The sequence below is a fragment of the Tursiops truncatus genome, chromosome 9, assembly GCF_011762595.2.
Source record: "Tursiops truncatus isolate mTurTru1 chromosome 9, mTurTru1.mat.Y, whole genome shotgun sequence".
Taxonomy (NCBI): domain Eukaryota; kingdom Metazoa; phylum Chordata; class Mammalia; order Artiodactyla; family Delphinidae; genus Tursiops; species Tursiops truncatus.
The window spans coordinates 46910782-46929415 of record NC_047042.1 but is presented as its reverse complement, the minus strand read 5'-3'; the positions used below and the strand labels follow the sequence as shown (position 1 = coordinate 46929415).

At 37.2% G+C, this 18634-nt stretch overlaps 1 protein-coding gene and 1 long non-coding RNA gene across 5 annotated transcripts in view; both read left to right on the top strand.

Annotated features, from left to right (window-relative positions):
- Nucleotides 1-4212, top strand: part of LOC117313534 (uncharacterized) — a 151676-nt gene extending 147464 nt beyond the window's left edge. For both annotated transcript variants that reach the window (XR_004528017.2, XR_012333966.1), the window contains exon 4: nt 4069-4212. This is a non-coding gene — a long non-coding RNA (uncharacterized lncRNA). The remainder of the gene's footprint in view (nt 1-4068) is intronic.
- Nucleotides 4213-5534: 1322 nt separating this feature from the next.
- DYNC1I1 (dynein cytoplasmic 1 intermediate chain 1) overlaps nt 5535-18634 on the top strand; it is a 388679-nt gene continuing 375579 nt past the window's right edge. Inside the window, exons 1-2 of one of the 3 annotated variants that reach the window (XM_073809697.1) lie at nt 13726-13766; nt 14207-14262. The gene's annotated coding sequence lies outside the window, so the exon portion shown is untranslated. Of the gene's footprint in view, nt 5552-13725; nt 13767-14206; nt 14263-18634 lie in introns of those variants that run through there. The other 2 variants (XM_073809694.1, XM_073809695.1) reach the window with 2 other exon arrangements.

The window sequence follows — 18634 nt, the reverse complement described above, 5'->3', positions numbered from 1 at the left end:
AAACTTCTTATTTAGAAAAAAAAAAAAAAAAGGGACGGAAAGAACCTTAGGACAAATGTTGGAAGCAAAGCTATACAGACAAAATCTTACACAGAAGCATACACATACACCCTCACTAAAAGAGGTAAATGGGGAAAAATCCTAAATCTTGCTGTCAGAGACCACCTCCTCAATTTGGGATGATTCGTTGTCTAAAGGGGGGAAGGAAGGACGGAAAGAAAGAAAGAAAGAATGAAGGTAAAGTATAATAAGGTTATTAAAATTAATTATTAAGAAAAAAAATTTAAAAAAAACATGGACGGATAGAACCCTAGGACAAATGGTGGAAGCAAGACTATACAGACAAGATCTCACACAGAAGCATACACATACACATTCACAAAAAGAGGAAAGGGGAAAATATCATAGATCTTGCTCCTAAAGTCCACTTCCTTAATTTGGGATGATTGGTTGTCTATTCAGGTATTCCACAGATGCAGGGTACATCAAGTTGATTGTGGAGCTTTAATCCGCTGCTTCTGAGGCTGCTGGGAGAGATTTCCCTTTCTCTTCTTTGTTTTCACAGCTCCCAGGGCTAAGCTTTGGATTTGGCCCTGCCACTGCGTGTAGATCGCTGGAGGGCGTCTGTTTTTTGCTCACACAGGACGGGGTTAAAAGAGCCGCTGATTGGGGGCTCTGGCGCACTCAGGCCGGCGGGGACGGAGGGGCACAGAGTGCGGGGCGGGCCTGCGGTGGCAAAGGCCGGCGTGACTTTGCACCAGCCTGAGGCGCGCTGTGCGCTCTCCCGGGGAAGTTGTCCCTGGATCCCGGGAACCCGGCAGTGGCGGGCTGCACAGGCTCCGCGGAGGAGGGGTGTGGAGAGTGAGCTGTGCTCGCACACAGGCCCCTCGGTGGCAGCAGCAGCAGCCTTAACGTCTCCCGCCCGCCTCTGGGGTCCGCGCTTTTAGCCGCGGCTTGCGCCCGTCTCTGGATTCCGCGCTTTCAGCCGCGGCTCGCGCCCGTCTCTGGATTCCGCGCTTTCAGCCGCGGCTCGCGCCCGTCTCTGGGGTCCGCGCTTTCAGCCGCGGCTCGCGCCCGTCTCTGGGGTTCGCGCTTTTAGCCGCGGCTCGCGCCCGTCTCTGGAGTTCCTTTAAGCAGCAGCGTTCTTAAACCCCTCTCCTCACGCCCCAGGAAACAAAGAGGGAAGGAAAAGTCTCCTGCCTCTTCTGCAGGTGCAGGCTTTTCCCCGGACTCCCTCCCGGCTAGCTGTGGTGCACTAACCCCTTCAGGCTATGTTCAAGCCGCCAACCCCAGTCCTCTCCCTGCGCTCCGGCCTCAGCTCGCAGCCCCGCCCGCCCCGGCGGGTGAGCAGACAAGCCTCTCGGGCTGGTGAGTGCCGGTCGGCACCGATCCTCTGTGCGGGAATCTCCCCGCTTTGCCCTCCGCACCCGTTGCTGTGCACTCCTCCGCAGCTTCGAAGCTCCCCCCTCCGCCTCCCGCAGTCTCCGCCCGCGAAGGGGCTTCCTAGAGTGTGGAAACTTTTCCTCCTTCACAGCTCCCTCCCACTGGTGCAGGTGCCGTCCCTATTCTTTTGTCTCTGTTTTTTCTTTTGCCCTACCCAGGTACTGGGGAGTTTCTTCCCTTTTGGGAGGTCTGAGGTCTTCTGCCAGCCTTCAGTAGGTGTTCTGTAGGAGTTGTTCCACGTGTAGATGTATTTCTGGTGTATCTGTGGGGAGGAAGGTGATCTCCGCGTCTTACTCTTCCGCCATCTTCCCTCCGGATCCCGTATGTATCTTTTTTGAATTAGTATTTTTGGTGGTTTTTTTGGATATATACCCAGTAAGGAAAGTGCTGGGTCATACGGTAGTTCTATTTTTAGTTTTTTGAGAAACATCCATACTGTTTTCCACAGTGGCTGCACTAACTTACATTCCCACCAACAGTGTACAAAGGTTCCCTTTTCTCCACATCCTCACCAACATTTGTTATTTGTGTTCTTTTTCATGATAACCATTCTGACAGGTGAAAGGTGATATCTCATTGTGGTTTTAATTTGCATTTCCCTGATGATTAGCAATGTTGAGCATCTTTTCATGTGCCTGTTGGCCATCTACATTTCCTCTTTGGAAAAATGTCTATTTAGTTCTTCTGCCCATTTTTTAATCAGGTTGTTTTTTTTTTTGATGTTGAGTTGTATGAGCTTTTTATATATGTTGGATATTAACCTCTTATTGGTCATATCATTTGCAAATGTTTTCTTTCATTCAGTAGGTTGTCTTTTTGTTTTGTCATTGGTTTCCTCTGCTGTGCAAAAGCAAAAAGCACTATTTAAAGATTTAGTAGGCATGTTATAATGATGAGATATGCATCTATAGAATTGGTGCTGATTTCAATGGGAATAAGAAGATTCTGGGATGGTAGATGCCAAGTGGCTCTGCTTGACCATCAGAGATTAAATGGGAATGATTACTTTAATAAGTCACAGGGTCTGGGTGGTAATCAGAATATTTTGACTCATAGATCCATTAAATATCATGGCTAGTTGGAGCTGGTAAAGAGGAAGTAGCAAGCACTATAAGTACCTTAGAAGATACCTGGTGCCATACAGTAAAACATAGAGTAGGAGATAAACCCCGTGAAAGCACAGAAGCCTGCTCTATGGATGAAGTTTCCAGCATTAACTGGTCTGGACATCTGTGTGAGATACAAGTTGTTACACTTGGCAACATCACTGCAAATGAATAGGGACAATATATAGTGAGCTTTGGGCTTCCCTGGTGGCGCAGTGGTTGAGAGTCCGCCTGCCAATGCAGGGGACACGGGTTCGTGCCCCGGTCTGGGAAGATCCCACATGCCGCGGAGCAGCTGGGCCCGTGAGCCATGGCCGCTGAGCCTGCGCGTCCGGAGCCTGTGCTCCGCAACGGGAGAGGCCACAACAGTGAGAGGCCCGTGTACCACACACACACACACACACACACACACACACAAATATATATATATATATATATATATATATATATAGTGAGCTTCTTTGAAATTTAGTGCCAAGATATTCCACGTTTGGCTGCATTGCTCCAGACCCCCTTTTTGGGTAACCCATAAGACCATCAGTTTTATTGGGGCCTAGAGCAAGAGATGGTCAAGGCCAAGGCCAGTGGCGTACTGGTCAGTGTTTAATAACCAGCTCTCCAGAAAAACAAAAAAGCCTGATTTGTAGCATTTGCTACCTTTTATGGTGTAAGTACTCCCATCACGGCTAATTCTGAGCTACCAAAGTGACATCAGCTAGCTCACAAAATTCCTGAAAATTTACATGTTGGTTCTCACCAGCCAGTATGAGCTAGATCCAGCACACCATACATCAAGGCTAAGGTGTAACTGCCTTGCTCTTGGGACTTACCGTCCAGCAGACCCACTAGTACATGACAGTGACAGATAGGGATGCTATATGAATGGTCTTCAAGACCTGACATCACAGGGCAGATCTGGAGGGTTTTGAATGAAAGCCTCTTTGGTCACAACCTATTATCCATTTAAAAAACACTCCTGGCTTGCTACTGGTCCCTGGTTGAAACTGAATTTCTGACCAAAGGACACCAAGACGCTATGTTATCCAATCCCCTGACTCATAACCATTCTCTACTCTTCTATACCCTACTCTGAGCCCAAGCACTTAAGCTTTAAGTGCATCACCAAGGCTTCCTTTTGCCCTCTGGCTTCCACTTGGAGTTGACCAGTGCAAGGACACTGGAAGTCAGGAGGAGAGGGAGGTGAGGGGCTTATCCTTGCCTTCCCCTACTCCTTCCCTGCATAGCTGTGATTTTGGAAATGCCTATGTTCCTCTATGGTCACAGCTCCTGGCAAGGAGCCACCTTCCCCAGCTCCAGCTCTTGCCAGCCTCAAGTAACACAGTTTTCTTCTCTTTCACGTCAAGCTTAGGGATGGTAAAACAACCTCCTGTGGATTTTAGCTTATATCTGATCTTCACCATCCCTTACAGATTCCCTTAATCTTTCCCGTCCCTCTGTAAATCATTGCTTCATTACACTCTCAGCAGTTAATTTTGAACATATCCTCTGTTTCCTGCAGGACTCTGGTTGATGCAAGGACTAACAAAGAATTATTCATTATGGCTCCATTTGCAACAGGCAGTAGGGGGAAGTGCGCAGAGGACAGGTTTGGTCACAGAGTGCCTGCATTTGGGTCCTGATTCCATCACTCACGGTTTTGTGACCGAAGGCAAGTACTTATCCATTCTGTCTCAGATTATTCATCTGTAAAATGGAAATAACAACTGAACTTAATGGATTGTGGTGAGGATTACGTGAGCTGATATAAATAAAGCACAGAGAAAAATGTTATAAGTGCAAGATGAGTGATAGTGTGGTAAGAAGAATTTCTAAAAGGTAGAGAGATTATCTGAGTGGATCTGATCCAATCATATGACTCTTTAAAAGGAGAACGATTTCTCCTGCTGATAGCAGAAAGGGAAGTCAAAGGGATTCCAAGAGTGAGAAGGACTTGATGCCATGCCCCTGCTGGTTGGAATATGAGGGGCCATGTGAAAGGAATTGTGCTACATGTGGGATCGGAGAGTGGCTCCTGGCTGACAGCCCGCGAAGAAACCAGAACCTTAGTCCCACAACCCCTAGAAACTGAATTCTTCCAACAACCCAAGTAAGACTGGAAGCGGAGCCTCCAGGTAAAAGCCCCACTGGGCCAACAATTTAACTTTGTTCTTGTTGGTCCTTGAGCAGAGAACCCCGTCAAATTCACCTGGACTTCTGAGCTACAGAACTGTGGATAATAAATGGAGTTAAGTCACTAAGTTTATGGTAACTTGTTATGGCGGCCTCAAAAAACAAATATAGATTGCTATTTTTATTATTGTTAATAAAAGATAATAAACAATAAAACTGGAATCAACCTAAATGCCCATCAATAAATAATTGTACCTTTGTACAGTGTTTAAATTGTACATTTGTACAGTTGTTTAAAAAGTGTAAAGAAGCTCTTTATGCACTGCTATAGAAAGTTCCTATATATGTGTTTATGTGGGAAAAAAACCCAAAGTACAGAATAGTCTATATAATAGTCTGTATAATATGCTACCCTTTGTGTAATAAAAAGAAGGAAGATTATAAATTTATGTGTGTGTATGCGTGTGTGTGTGTGTGTGTGTGTGTGAAAACTCTCTGGAATGATACAGGAGGCTAATAACTGTGGTTACCTGCTTTGAGGGGTCATGAATAAGAACTGGACAGATGGGGGTGGCAGTGGGAGGGAGATTATTATGTACCTTTTTATACTTTCTGATCTTGGTATCATGTAAAATATTCTCTCTTCAAAAAATTAGAAAAGTCTTTTAAAACAAGGAAAAAATGCATATTAGAGCTACAGAACTCTAAACACATGGGTGGGCTTACCAATATGAACTATCAGCCACGTAAATTGACTTCTTCTCTTTTCTAGAATTCCTGGTCTATCGCAGCCCTGAGAAATAAGAGCTGACGAGCAAGAAAGAGACATTCTACGGTTACGGTGGCACCTACAGGACAAACTGAGAATTTTGGTTTGTCAATTTCAGTTTTTCTCTGAGAAAGCTTGGAAGGAATGAATGTTGAGCCCCCAGTGGAAGAGCTAAGCAGAAGTTTTAATAAGGACTGATGAAATTATCTCAAAGACGTATTTACACAGGTCACACCAGGTAGGAAGTGCAGAGTAGTGAGATAAGTACAGATTGCAGAGCCTCATACACGTGGCTTAATGTTTTCTCTGTGTCACCTTAGGTAAATGAACTGCAGCCTCTCTGAGCATTAGTTTCTTCACATATTTAGTTTCTTCATACGCACAAACCTGGCCCTTTTGCACAGTTAGAGTAATATTAGAAAGAATACATGTAATGTGTGGATATGGGGCCCGGCACATAGTTCTAATAGCCAGTAGCCAGTGTGTTCTTGTACTTTATGTATCCTTCACTGTCATTGCACTCACGAGGCTGACCTCCCTATAAGACTCACCCTGTTTCAACGCACTCCCCACTTTGATGCATGTTCAGCTTTTCTCAACTTTCCATAAGCAAGCACATCACACCAAGCACAATTTAGCTTTCTTGAATCTCTTAATATCAAACCTGCATAGCCTCATCTCCCCACTCCTCACTGCACTCATGATTTGGGGTCATTTTTTTAAACTCTTGGTGTGTCTGTTTCATTTTTCTGGAAAAATACTACGAATTATGTTTAAACATTTTTTAACCTAACTGACACTAACATGTATTTATCCACGTAATAAAATGACATTTTCTCCTTCGGGACCATAATTAAACTTGAGCCTGACCTTTCCTCACCTTCAGGGTATAAAGGTTCTTCGGAATCTCTGTTGGCCTTATGTCTATATGCACAGCACCACATTTTTAGAGTGACATGCTCTCGTATGTGTGTAAGGCTAAAGCAAAATAGAATCTGAGATCAAGAGCTGAGAGAAATTCATTAGTAATTTTATACTATGAATATATTTTAAAGGTTCTGTAATTCAGTAAGTAGAAATATTTACTAGGGTAACAAACTAGGCAGGAATGATTATTTAAAGAAAATAAATATAGAGTTATGTTTAAGCCTAAAATAGAAGGAGGGTAATTCCCTGCTCCCATGATGTTTAGACCAACCAGAGAAGAGAAAACTAGACAGTAAAGGATGTGATGATTATGATTGAAGTAGTGCAGGATCCAGAAAGAATTAAGAGAAAACAAGGGTAGAAAGAATCATGTTTCCAAGCAGATGGTGCTGCATGTCATAAATATTGTGATGAAGCTAATGACCCAAGGGGTTCTGGGCTGGTCAAATGATACTCTAAAGAGGCATTGCAACACTCCAGATGACGGGAATTACAGAGAGTGACTAGTCATGATTACTGGAAAATCTATGCTGTAGTGGACATAAAATAGGCTCAACCACAGAAAAATGAAAACATAATACAGCAAATATAGTAGTAATATATCATATTGATATTAATGATAAAAATTGCTAAAGAATTCAGGCATCAAATTAGAGGATCATAAACCACATGGCCATATATGGATATCGTGTTCCTTGATATTACTGAAGTTAAAAACAAAGTGAGGGTTGACATTCAGGTACCATAAAAGTCACTAGACAGAAACAGTCATTACTGAAATCAGTATTTACAGGATGGAAAATTAGGTGACCCCAAACAACAGTTTAAGAGCTAAACTGCAGAAAGATTATAGAAAAGCAAAACAATACTGATGAAACTAGGATAGCCTGGGCATAAAAAATACATGTAAAATAAATTGTTGTTCAGACAAGCAGAGATGAAATGAAGAGCAGAACATTTATAAGGCAGGATCTCCCCAGGAAATAATTACAATTTTGGGAGCAACTAAAAGTACAGGTGGGGTGTAATGATATCCCAGTTGAGATAGGCACAGTTAGGACACAGACTGCTGAAAGATGTGGAGATTATTGCGTACCAGAGTAGACTTAGAGAAATAGAAGGAAAAAAGCATATAAGAAATCTATTAGAAAAGACAAGACAAGAAAAGATAAGAAAAAAACAAGAAGAGAAAAGTATAGAAAGACAACCCCACACACACCCACTGCGGACTTTATTACGGACGTGAAAAGCATTATATCTATCTTATGGACAGGCAACCCCTGAGACAGAACAACAGACCACGTAAGGACAAATGGCTGTCATGCAGCCACAAAACAAAGAGCCTCTGCCATTCCAACAACCAGAGAGAAGGAATGAACTATCACAATCAAAGAGACCAGGGAAAAGCTTAGAACAAGGATAAAGAGCAAACCTAGAGCTCCAAACTAGAGACTTGGCATTGTTTTATCTTCCCATATTAGAAAATGTTTTTCAGGCTTCCCTGGTGGCGCAGTGGCCGAGAGTCCGCCTGCCGATGCAGGGGACACGGGTTCGTGCTCCCGTTCGGGAAGATCCCACATGCCGCGGAGCAGCTGGGCCCGTGAGCCATGGCCGCTGAGCCTGTGCGTCCGGAGCCTGTGCTCCGCAACAGGAGAGGCCACAACAGTGAGAGGCCCGCATACCGCAAAAAAAAGAAAGAAAAAAAAGAGAAAATGTTTTTCTATTTAATCTATTAAAATGTAATTGAACTAAAAACGTTAGGATTACTAGATACGTGACCACAGGTATCAGGAAAAATGTTCTGGAAAATCAGAATAATTATCAGGAAATTATTATAAAAAAATTATCAAAAAATATCAGGAAAAATATTCCACAGTTTCAGGAAAAATGGCCAAGTATAAATAAAGGAAAAAGATAAGATTTAAAATGTTTGGAAGAACCACATCAATAGGAGTTTTGGTCAAATGAGATCTAACACCAGCTTGTTGCCTTACTGGAATTCATGAAGTATCCCTTAACACCAAACTCTGAATGAGTCATTGGAACAGACAGAATTAAGAAATTACAAGATATTGGAGAAAACAAAATCAATTTAGCAGTATATATAGTTCTATTGGAGAGGCAAAATTGGTACTAATGACATTACTCACATTGAGTTGTGAAATGTCACAGTTTTATTCCCTTGAATAAAGTTTATTCTTGTAAGTTTTGTAGAATTTATTCAGTGCTTTTATTGTGGGAAATTTTTCTAGAAATTTGACCATTTCATCTAGGTTTTCAAATGCATTGGCATAAAATTTTGTTGTTGAGGTGGCAGCAGTCATGGCATCTCAGTGGTTCCTTTTTGATAAGTTTTTGAAAAAATTATAAACTCACAGGAAGTTGCGAAAATAGTACAAAAAGGTCCTGTATACCCATCACCCAACTTCCCCCAATAGTAACACTGTACAATGTGAAAACTAGGAAACTGATCTTGGCGCAATACTACTGACGATACAGAACTTACTTGGACTGCATCACTCTTTACATGTACTGATCTTTTTCTGTGTGGGTATAGTTCTGTGAAGTTTTTTTTTTGCTTTACCAGATTTTTTTTAACATCTTTTTTGGAGTATAATTTCTTTACAATGTTATACAGCAGTTCTATGAAATTTTATCACTTGTATAGACTCAGGTAGCTGCTATCACAGTCAACATATGGAACTGTTCCATCACACAAAGACCCTCCATTGTTCTACACTTTTATAATCATACCCCCTCCCTAACCTCTGACAGTCACTGATCTGTTCTCCATCTCTATAATTTTGTCATTTCAAAATTGTATAAATGGGATCATATGGTATGTAACCCTTGGATATTGGCTTTTCTTCACTCAGCATGGTTAGTGATATTGGACATCTCTTCATATGCTTATGTGCACCCATATTCCCTATTTGGTTACGTGTCTGTTTCAAACTGGATTTGGTGGGTTTTGTTTTGTTTTTCTAGCTGCATTGTTTGTGTTTTTACTGGTAAACTCACAGAGTTCTTTATATCTTTTGGATCCAAGACCTTTGTCAGATATGTGATTTGCAAATATGTTTTCCCAATCGGTGGCTTATCTTTCTAACCTCTTAACAGGGTTTTTCACAGAGCAAAAGTTTTTAATTTTGGTGAAGTCCACTTTATCAATTTTTCTTTTATGGATTGTGCTTTTGATATTATATCTAAGAACTCTTTGCTTGCATTAGGTCACAAAGATTTTTTTTCTGAAAGTTTCCCTCTAAAAATATTATAGTTTCACTTTTTACACGTAGACTTATGTTCCATTTTGAGTTAATTTTTGCATAAGGTGACAGGTTTGCATCAAAATTCATTTTTCTTTCTATGAGGGTTCAATTGTTCCAGCACAATGTGTTAAAAATGCTGTCCTTCCTTCATTGCATTGGTTTTGCACCTTCGTCAAAAATCTGTTGGCCGTACTTGTGTAGGTATATTTCTATGTTCTCTATTCTGGTCTACGATCTATGTGTTTATACTTCTAAAAACTTGTCTTGATTACTGCGGCCATACAGTAAGTCTTAAATCAAGGTATTCTGATTTCTCTAACTTTATTCTTCTTTTTCAAAAATATTTTAGCCAACTCCAGTTCATTTGCCATTCCATATGAATTTTTTGTTAAGATTGGACTATGTCTACAAAAAGATTGTAAGAATTTTTATGTGAATTGCACCAAATCAATAGATAAATTTAGGAATAACTGACATTTTTACTACATTGAGGCTTCCAATTTATGAACATAGTGTTTCTCTTCATTTTATTGGTGCTTCTCTTATATTATCAACATTATGTACTTTGTAGCATATAGTCTTGTAACTCTTTTGTTAGACTTGTGCCTCGTATTTCATTTTTTGAGAGATTTTGATTGGTTTTGATTTTTTAATTTTGGTCTCCAATTTATTCATTACTAATATATAGAAATATGATTGAGTTCTGGGTGTTGACCTTATATCCATTGAACCTGCTAAACTCACTTATTAGTTATAGGGTGTTTTTAATGTAGACTAGGTCTCTAAAGACTATACCTGTGTGACAAATTCAGCCCATTGTCTGTTTTTGTAAATAAACTTTCATAAAAACATGCTAATTTGTTTATGTTTTGCCTATGGTTGCTTTCATGCTACAATAGCAAAGTTGAAAAGTTGTGACAGAGACCATTATGCCTATTTACAGCTGAAAATATTTACTATCTAGTCCCTTTCAGAAAAAGGTTGCTGACAAGGTTATGATGTGATATAGACAATCATGTAATATGCAAATAGAGACAATTTTATTTCCTCTTTTATAACCTGTATGCCTTTAACATCCTTTTCTTGCCTAGCTACACTGCTTAGGACTTACAGCAATATGTTGAATAAGAGCAGTAAGAGTGAGCATTCTTTCCTCATTCTCAATTTTAGAGGGAAAGCATTTGGTTTTTCACTGTTAACTATGATGTTAGCTGTAGGGTTTTGTAGATGCTCTTCATGAGGTTCAAGAAATGCCTCTTTATTCCTAGTTTTCTGAGAATTTTGTTGTGAATCGGTGTTGAAAATTTTTTCAATGCTTTTCTGTACCAGTTTATATAATTGTGTGGGTTTTCTTCTTTACCTATTAATATATTGAATTACTTTCACTTTCAAGTATTGAACTAACCTTTTTTTTTCTGGAATGAATCTTACTTAGTTGTAATACACAATTATTATACACATAAGCTATAAATAGCTTATATACATATCTTATGTACGTAAGATACAAAATTCTTATATATTACTAGATACAATTTGCTAATATTTTTTTACGGTTTTTGTGTTTGTAGTTTTCATGTTTTGTACTGTCTGTCTAATTTTGGTATGAGGGTAATACTAGCTTCATAAAACGAGTTGAGAGATGATTTCTCTTTTTTTATTTTCTAGAAAAGATTGTATAGAATTGGTGTTAATTCTTGTTTAAATGTTTGGGAGCAGTGTCCACAGACAACATCTTGGCCTGCAGATTTTTTTTCTGGAGTTTTTAATTACCAAATTAATTTATTTGATAATTATGGGGCTCTTCAAATAGTCTGTTTCATCTTTGGTGAGTTTTTGTAGCTTGTGGTTTTCCAGGAATTGATTCCCTTCATTAAATGGTTGAATTTATGTGTGTACAGCCAATGGTAGGGTTTCCTTAATATCCTTTTAATATCTGCAAGGTTTGTAGTGATATTCCCTTTTTCATGCCTGATATTGGTAATTTGTGTCTTCTCTCTCCTTTTTCTCTGTCAGTCCTGTTAGAGCTTTATCAATTCCATTGATATTTTTAAGCAACCAGATTTTTATTTGATTGATTTTTCTCTACTGTTTTTCTGTTTTCAATCCATTGATATCCATTGTCTTAATTATTTTCTTTCTTCTGCTTGCTTTAAGTTAATTTTGCTCTTCTGTCCTAGCTTCCTGAAGTGGAAGCTAAAATTATTGATTTGAGACTTTGTTTTCTTTTTTAATATTAGCATTTAGTGCTAACAATTTCCTTCTCAGCACTCTTTAGCTGCATCCCACACATTCATTTGGATATTTTTATTTAGTTCAATGTAATTTTTTATTTCCCTTTAGGGTTCTTCTTTAACTCAAGGATGATTTTGAAGCATGTGGTTAAATTTACAAGGGTTTGAAGATATTTCTCTTTTCCTTCTAATAGATTTCTAGTTTGATTTCATTATAGCCACAGAACATATTTTGTATGATTCCAGTACTTTTAAGTTTGTTGAGACATGTTTTAAGACCAAGGGTATGGTCTTGGTGAATATTCCATGTGTAATTGAAAAGAATTTGTATTCCGCTGTTGTTGGGTGGAGTATTCTATAAATATCAATTAGATCCCATTGATTGATGGCATTTTTCAGTTCTCCTATGTCCTTGCTGATTTTCACTCTACTAGTTATACCAGTTACTGAGAGGAGTGTTGAAGTCTCCACTTGTACGTTTATCTATTTCTCTTTTATAGTTCTGTCAGTTTTTGCTTCTTGTATTTCGCAACTTGGTTGTTTGGTGAAAACACATTGAGAATTGTGATGTCTTTTTGGTGGATTGACCCTCCTTATTGTGTAATGTACCACTTCTTTCTTCTTTGCTCAGAAGTCTACCTTATCTAAAAAGTCTACTTTATCTAATATTAATATAGCCACTCCCATTTTTTTATTAGTATTTGAATGGTATACTTTTTCTATCATTTTACTTTTAACCTAACTATATCATTATATTTAAAATGAATTTCCTGTTAATAGCATATAGCTTAGTTAGTTATAGTTTTTATCCAATTTCTTACTCTGTTATTTAAGTAGATATTTACATATTAGACAACATTATAATTTTTCTTTCAACTAATAATAATTTTAAAGACTCATAAGAAGAATGATATTCTGTTATATTTATCCATTTCATTGTTCTTGCTTTATTACTGATGTTCTAGGTTTTTTCTATTACTATTTTCTCTCTGTTGTAACAACTTCTTTCAGCAATTCTTTTAGATCAGGTCTGCTGACAACAAATTCTTTTATTTTTTTTCATCTGAGAATGTCTTTATTTCACCTTTTATTATTGAAAGGTATTTTTGCTAGATATAAAATTCAGGGTTGATAGTTGTTTCCTTTTAGTAATTAAATATATTTTGTCACTTCCTGATGACCCCTGTGGGTTTTTTTTTTTATTGAAGTATAGTTGATTTACATATTTTTAAATTTTATTGAAGTATAGTTGATTTATAATGTTATGTTAATTTCTTGTGTACAGCAAAGTGACTCAGTTATACATATAACTGTATATATATTCTTTTCCATTATGGTTTGTCACAGAATATTGAATATCGTTCCCTGAGCTATGCAGTATGACCTTGTTGTTTATCCAGCCTATATATAACAGTTTGCCTCTGCTATAATGGGAGTTAGGGATTAGCAGTGACCTCTATAGTTTCTAATGAGAATTTCTCTGTTACTTGAATTGTCATTTAAAATATGTAATTTCTCTCTGGATCTTTTAAGATTTTTTTCTTCCTTGTTTTAGTTTTCAGAAGTTTGATCATGATGTGTATTAAAATGAACTTCTTTGGGTTTATCTCGTTTGTGGTTTACTCAGTTTCTTGAATCTGCAGTTTATGTCTTTCACCAGATCTGGGAAGTTTTTCACCGTTTTGGTTAAAAAATTTCTCATCCCAACATGTTTTCCTCCCTTTTACTAGGACTCTGATGATACAAATGTTATACATTATGTTATTGTCCTGTAAGTCCCTAAGGTTCTGTTCATTTTTTTCAATTGCCTTTTTGTCTCTTTTTCAGATTGTGTAATTCTTATTGATCTATCTTCAAGTTTACTGAAGATTTTTGCATCTGTTCGTGAGAGGTATGGGTCTGTAGTTTCCCTTTCTTGTAGTGTCTTTATCTGGTTTTGGTATTAGGAAATATTGGCCTCATAAAATGAGTTAGGAAGTATTCCCTCTGCTGTTATCTTCTGAGAGAGATTGTATTGGTGTAATTTCTTCCTTAAACGTTTGAAAGAATTCACCAGTGAACCCATCTGTCCCTGGTGCTTTCTTTTTTGGAAGGTGATCAATTGTTGATTAAATAGAAACAGGCCTATTCGTATTGTCTATTCTTGTGTGAGTTTTAGCAGATTGAAGCTTCCAAAGAATTTATCCATTTCATGTAGGTTATCAAATTTGTGGGCATAAAGTTGTTTATAGCATTCCTTTATTATTCTTTTAATATCAAGACACTCTGTAGTTATGTCTCCTCTTTCATTTCTGATATTAGTAATTTCTTTCCTTTCTCCTTTTTTCTTAGTGAGCCTGGCCAGAGGCCTATCAGTTTTATTGAACATTTGAAAGAGCCAGATTCTGGTATAATTTATTTTCTCTATTAATTTTATGTTTTCAATTGTATTGATTTTTGCTCTAACTTTAATAACTTATTTTCTTCTACTTATTTTAGATTTAATTTGCTCTTCTTTTTCTTAAATATACAGCCATACTTAGAAAACTCTAATTCTGTAATATGATGGTGTGTTAACCACTGAACTATAGTATAAAGGTTAAAGAAAAAGAGTATTAAGAACAACTATAGCTACTATAATTTCTGACAAATATACAATATAAAAAGAGGTAAGCTGTGATGTCAAAAATATAAAAGGGGAGGGAATAAAAGGGTAGTTCTTAATATACAATTGAAGTTAAGTTGCTATCAGAATAAACTGGAATGTTAATCTATAAGATGTTTTGTGTAAGCATCATGATACCCACAAAGCAAAAACCTGTAGTAGATTCACAAAAGATAAAGAGAAGAGAATTTTCGTCATGGAAAATCACCAATTCATAAAGGTAGACAGCAAGAGAGGAAAAAAGGAACACTGAAACTACAAAATGGCCAGAAAGCAATTAACAACATGACATTAGTGAGTCATTACATATTAATAATTACTCTAAATGTAAATGATTGAATTATCTAATCAAAAGGCACAGAGTGGCTGGATGGATTAAAAAACAAGACCCAGCTATATGCTGCCTACAAGATACTCACTTCAGCTTTAAGGACACATATAGGCTCAAAGTGAAGGGATGGAAAAAGATATTCCATGCAACTGTGAACCAAAAGAAAGTGTGGGTAGCTATACTTATGTAAGCTATACTTAAAGTTACACTTGAAGCCAAAATAGTAAGAAGAGACAAAGAAGGTCATTATTTAATGATAAAGTGATCAACTCATCAAAAAGATATAACAATTGTAAATATATACACATGCAAGATTGGAGCAGCTAAATATATTAAGTAAATACTAACAGATCTGAGGGGAGAAAGAGACAACAATACAATAATAGTAGGGATTCAGTGCCCCACTTTCAACAATGGATAAATCATCCAGACGGAAAGTCAACAGGAAAACACTGGACTTGAACTATACTTTAGACCAAGTTGACCAAATAGATATATAAAGAATATTCCAACCAATAGCAAAGAACACACATTCTTTTCAAGTGCACATGAAAGCTTCTCCAGGATAGATCACATGCTAGGCCACAAAACAAGTCTCAAGAAATTTAAGAGGTTAGAAATTATATCAAGCATTTTTTCCAACCAGAGTGGTATGAAACCAGAAATCAATTACAGAAAGAAAAATGGGAAAATTGCAAACATATGGGGACTAAACAACATGCTACTAAAAAACCAGTGGGTCAATGAAGAAATCAAAGAGGAAATCAGAAAATACCTCAAGACAAATGTAAATGGAAACACAACTTTCCAAAATCTATGGGATGCAGCAAAAGCAATTCTCAGAGGGAAGCTTATCGTGATACAGGCCTATTCTCAAGAAATAAGAAAAACTCAAATAAACAACTTACCATCTAAAGGGATTAGAAAAAGAAGAACAAATGAAGCCCAAAGGCAGCATAATTGCAAAAATAGTAAAGATCAGAGATAAGAAGAAGTAAAATAGAGACAAAAAAAGGAAAGATCAATGAAAGCAAGAGCTGTTTTTTTTAAAAGATAAACAAAGTTGATAAATCTTTAGCCAGGCTCATCAAGAAGGGAAGAAAGAGAGGGACTTCCCTGGTGGTCCAGTGGTTAAGAATCCACCTTCCAATGCAGGGGACACAGGTTTGATCCCCGGTCGGGGAACTAAGATCCCACATGCCACAGGGCAATTAAGCCCGCACGCCACAACTGAGACCCAATGCAGCCAAATAAATAAATTAATTAATTTAAAAAAATGGTTTAAAAAAATAATCATTTAAAAAAAAGAGAAGAGGACACACATAAACAAAATAAGAAATGAAAGAGGAAAATAACAGTTGATACCACAGAGATACAAAAAAATCATAAGAGACTATTACGACAGTCACATGCCAACAAATTGGATAAACTAGAAGAAGTGGACAAATTTTTAGAAACATACAGCATGCTAAGAATTAGGAAGAAACAGACAATTTGAACAAACTGATCACTAGTAGTGAAACTGAATTTGTAGTAAAAATACTCCTAGCAAACAAAAGTCCAGGAACAGATAGCTTCACTGAGGAATTCTACCATACACACAAAAGAAGAACTTAAACCTGTTCTCAAACTATTCCAAAAAAATTAAAAGGAGGGAACACTCCCAAATTCATTCTATAAGGCCACCATTATCCTGATACCAAAACCTGATAAAGGCAGTAAAAAAAGGAAGAAAATTATATGCCAATATCTTTGATGAATATAGATGAAAAAATTCTCAATTTCAACAAAGTATTAGCAAACCAAATCCAACAATTTATGAAAAGGTTCATACACCATAATCAAGTGGGATTACTCCAGGGGTACAAGGATGGTTCAATATTTGAAAATTAATTGGTGTGATACACATTAACAAAGGATAAAAAAAATCACATGATTATCTCAATCAATGCTGAAAAAGCATTTGACAAAATTCAACATCCATTCATGATTAAAAAAAAACCTCTCATCAAAGTTGGTATAGAGGGAATATATCTCAACACAAAAAAGGCCACTTATGACAAATCCAAAGCTAACTTCATACTCAACAGTGAAAAGCGAAAAGCCTCTCCTCTAAAGGAACAAGACAGGGATGCCAAAGCAATCTTGAGAAAAAAGAAAAAAGCTGGAGGTATCGTGCTGTTTGACTTTAGACTGTACTAAAAAGTTACAGTAATCAAAATAACATGGTACTGGCACCAAAACAGACACATATAGATCAATTGAACAGAATAGGGAGTCCAGAAATAAACCCACAAACCTATGGTTAATTAATCTATAACAAAGGAGGCAAGAATATGTAATTTTAAAAGGACAGTCTCTTCAATAAATTGTGCTAGGAAAACTGGACAGGTACATGTAAACGAATGAGAGTAAAACATTTCCACACACCATATGCGAAAATAAATGAACAATAATTTAAAGACCTAAGTGTAAGACCTGAAACCATAAAACTCCTAGAAGAGAACATAGGCAGAACACTGACAACTTGTAGCAATATTTTTTTTTGATCTGTCTCTTAAGGCAGAAGAAATAAAGGCAAAGTAAACAAATGGGACCTAATTAAACTTAAAGCTTTTGCACAGTAAAGAAAACCATGAAAAAATGAAAAGACAACCTACTGAATGGGAGGAAATATTTGCAAATGATATGACCTACAAGCGGTTAATATCCAAAATATATAAATAGCTCATATAACTCAGTTTCAAAGAAAAACAAACAACCTGATTAAAAATAGGTAGAAGAGCTGAACAGACATTTTTCCAAAGAAGACATATAGATGGCCAACAGTGAAAAGATGGTCAACATAACTAATCATCAGAGAAATGCAAATCAAAACCACAATGAGATATAACCTCACACCTGTCAGAATGGCCATCATCAAAAAGAACACAAATAACAAATGTTGGCAAGGATGTAGAGAAAAGGGAGCCCTTGTACAATGTTGATGGGAATGTAAATTGGTGCATCCATATGGAAAACAGTATGGAGGTTCCTCATAAAACTAAAAGTAGAAGTACTGTTTGACCCAGCAATTCGACACCTGGTAAATATCTGGAAAAAAAAAATGAAAATACTAATTTGAAAAGATCGTGCTCCCCAATGTTCATAGTAGCACAATTTACATTAGTCAAGATTTGGAAGCAACCCAAGTGTCCATCAAGAGATTAATAAATAAAGAAGATATAGTATATGTATTCAATGGAATATTACTCTGCCATAAAAAAGAATGAAATTGTGTCATTTGCAACAACATGGATGAACCTGAAGGGTATTTTTTATGCTTAGTGAAATAAGTAAGACAGAGAAGGACAAATACTGTATGTTATCACTTACATGTGTTGTTTAAAAAGTAAAACAAGTAAATTATATAGCAAAATAGAGACAGACTTACAGATATATAAAGCAAACTAGTGGATACCAGTGGGGAGAGGGAAGTGGGAAGGGGCAAGAGAGGGGGTATGGGATTTGGAAATACAAACTACTATCTAAAAAATAGATAAGCAACAAGGATATATGGTACAGCACAGAGAATTACAGCCATTATTTTGTAGTAACTTTAAATGGTGTATAATCTATAAAAATGCTGAATCACTATGCAGTGCACCTGAAACAAACATAATATTGTAAATCAACTATACTTTAATTTAAATTAAATAAATAGATAAATCGAAAATCTTGTCAGATAAGGATCAGGAAGACTTCAAACTGAATGCAAAGAAGACAGTAAATAGTTGTCAACATC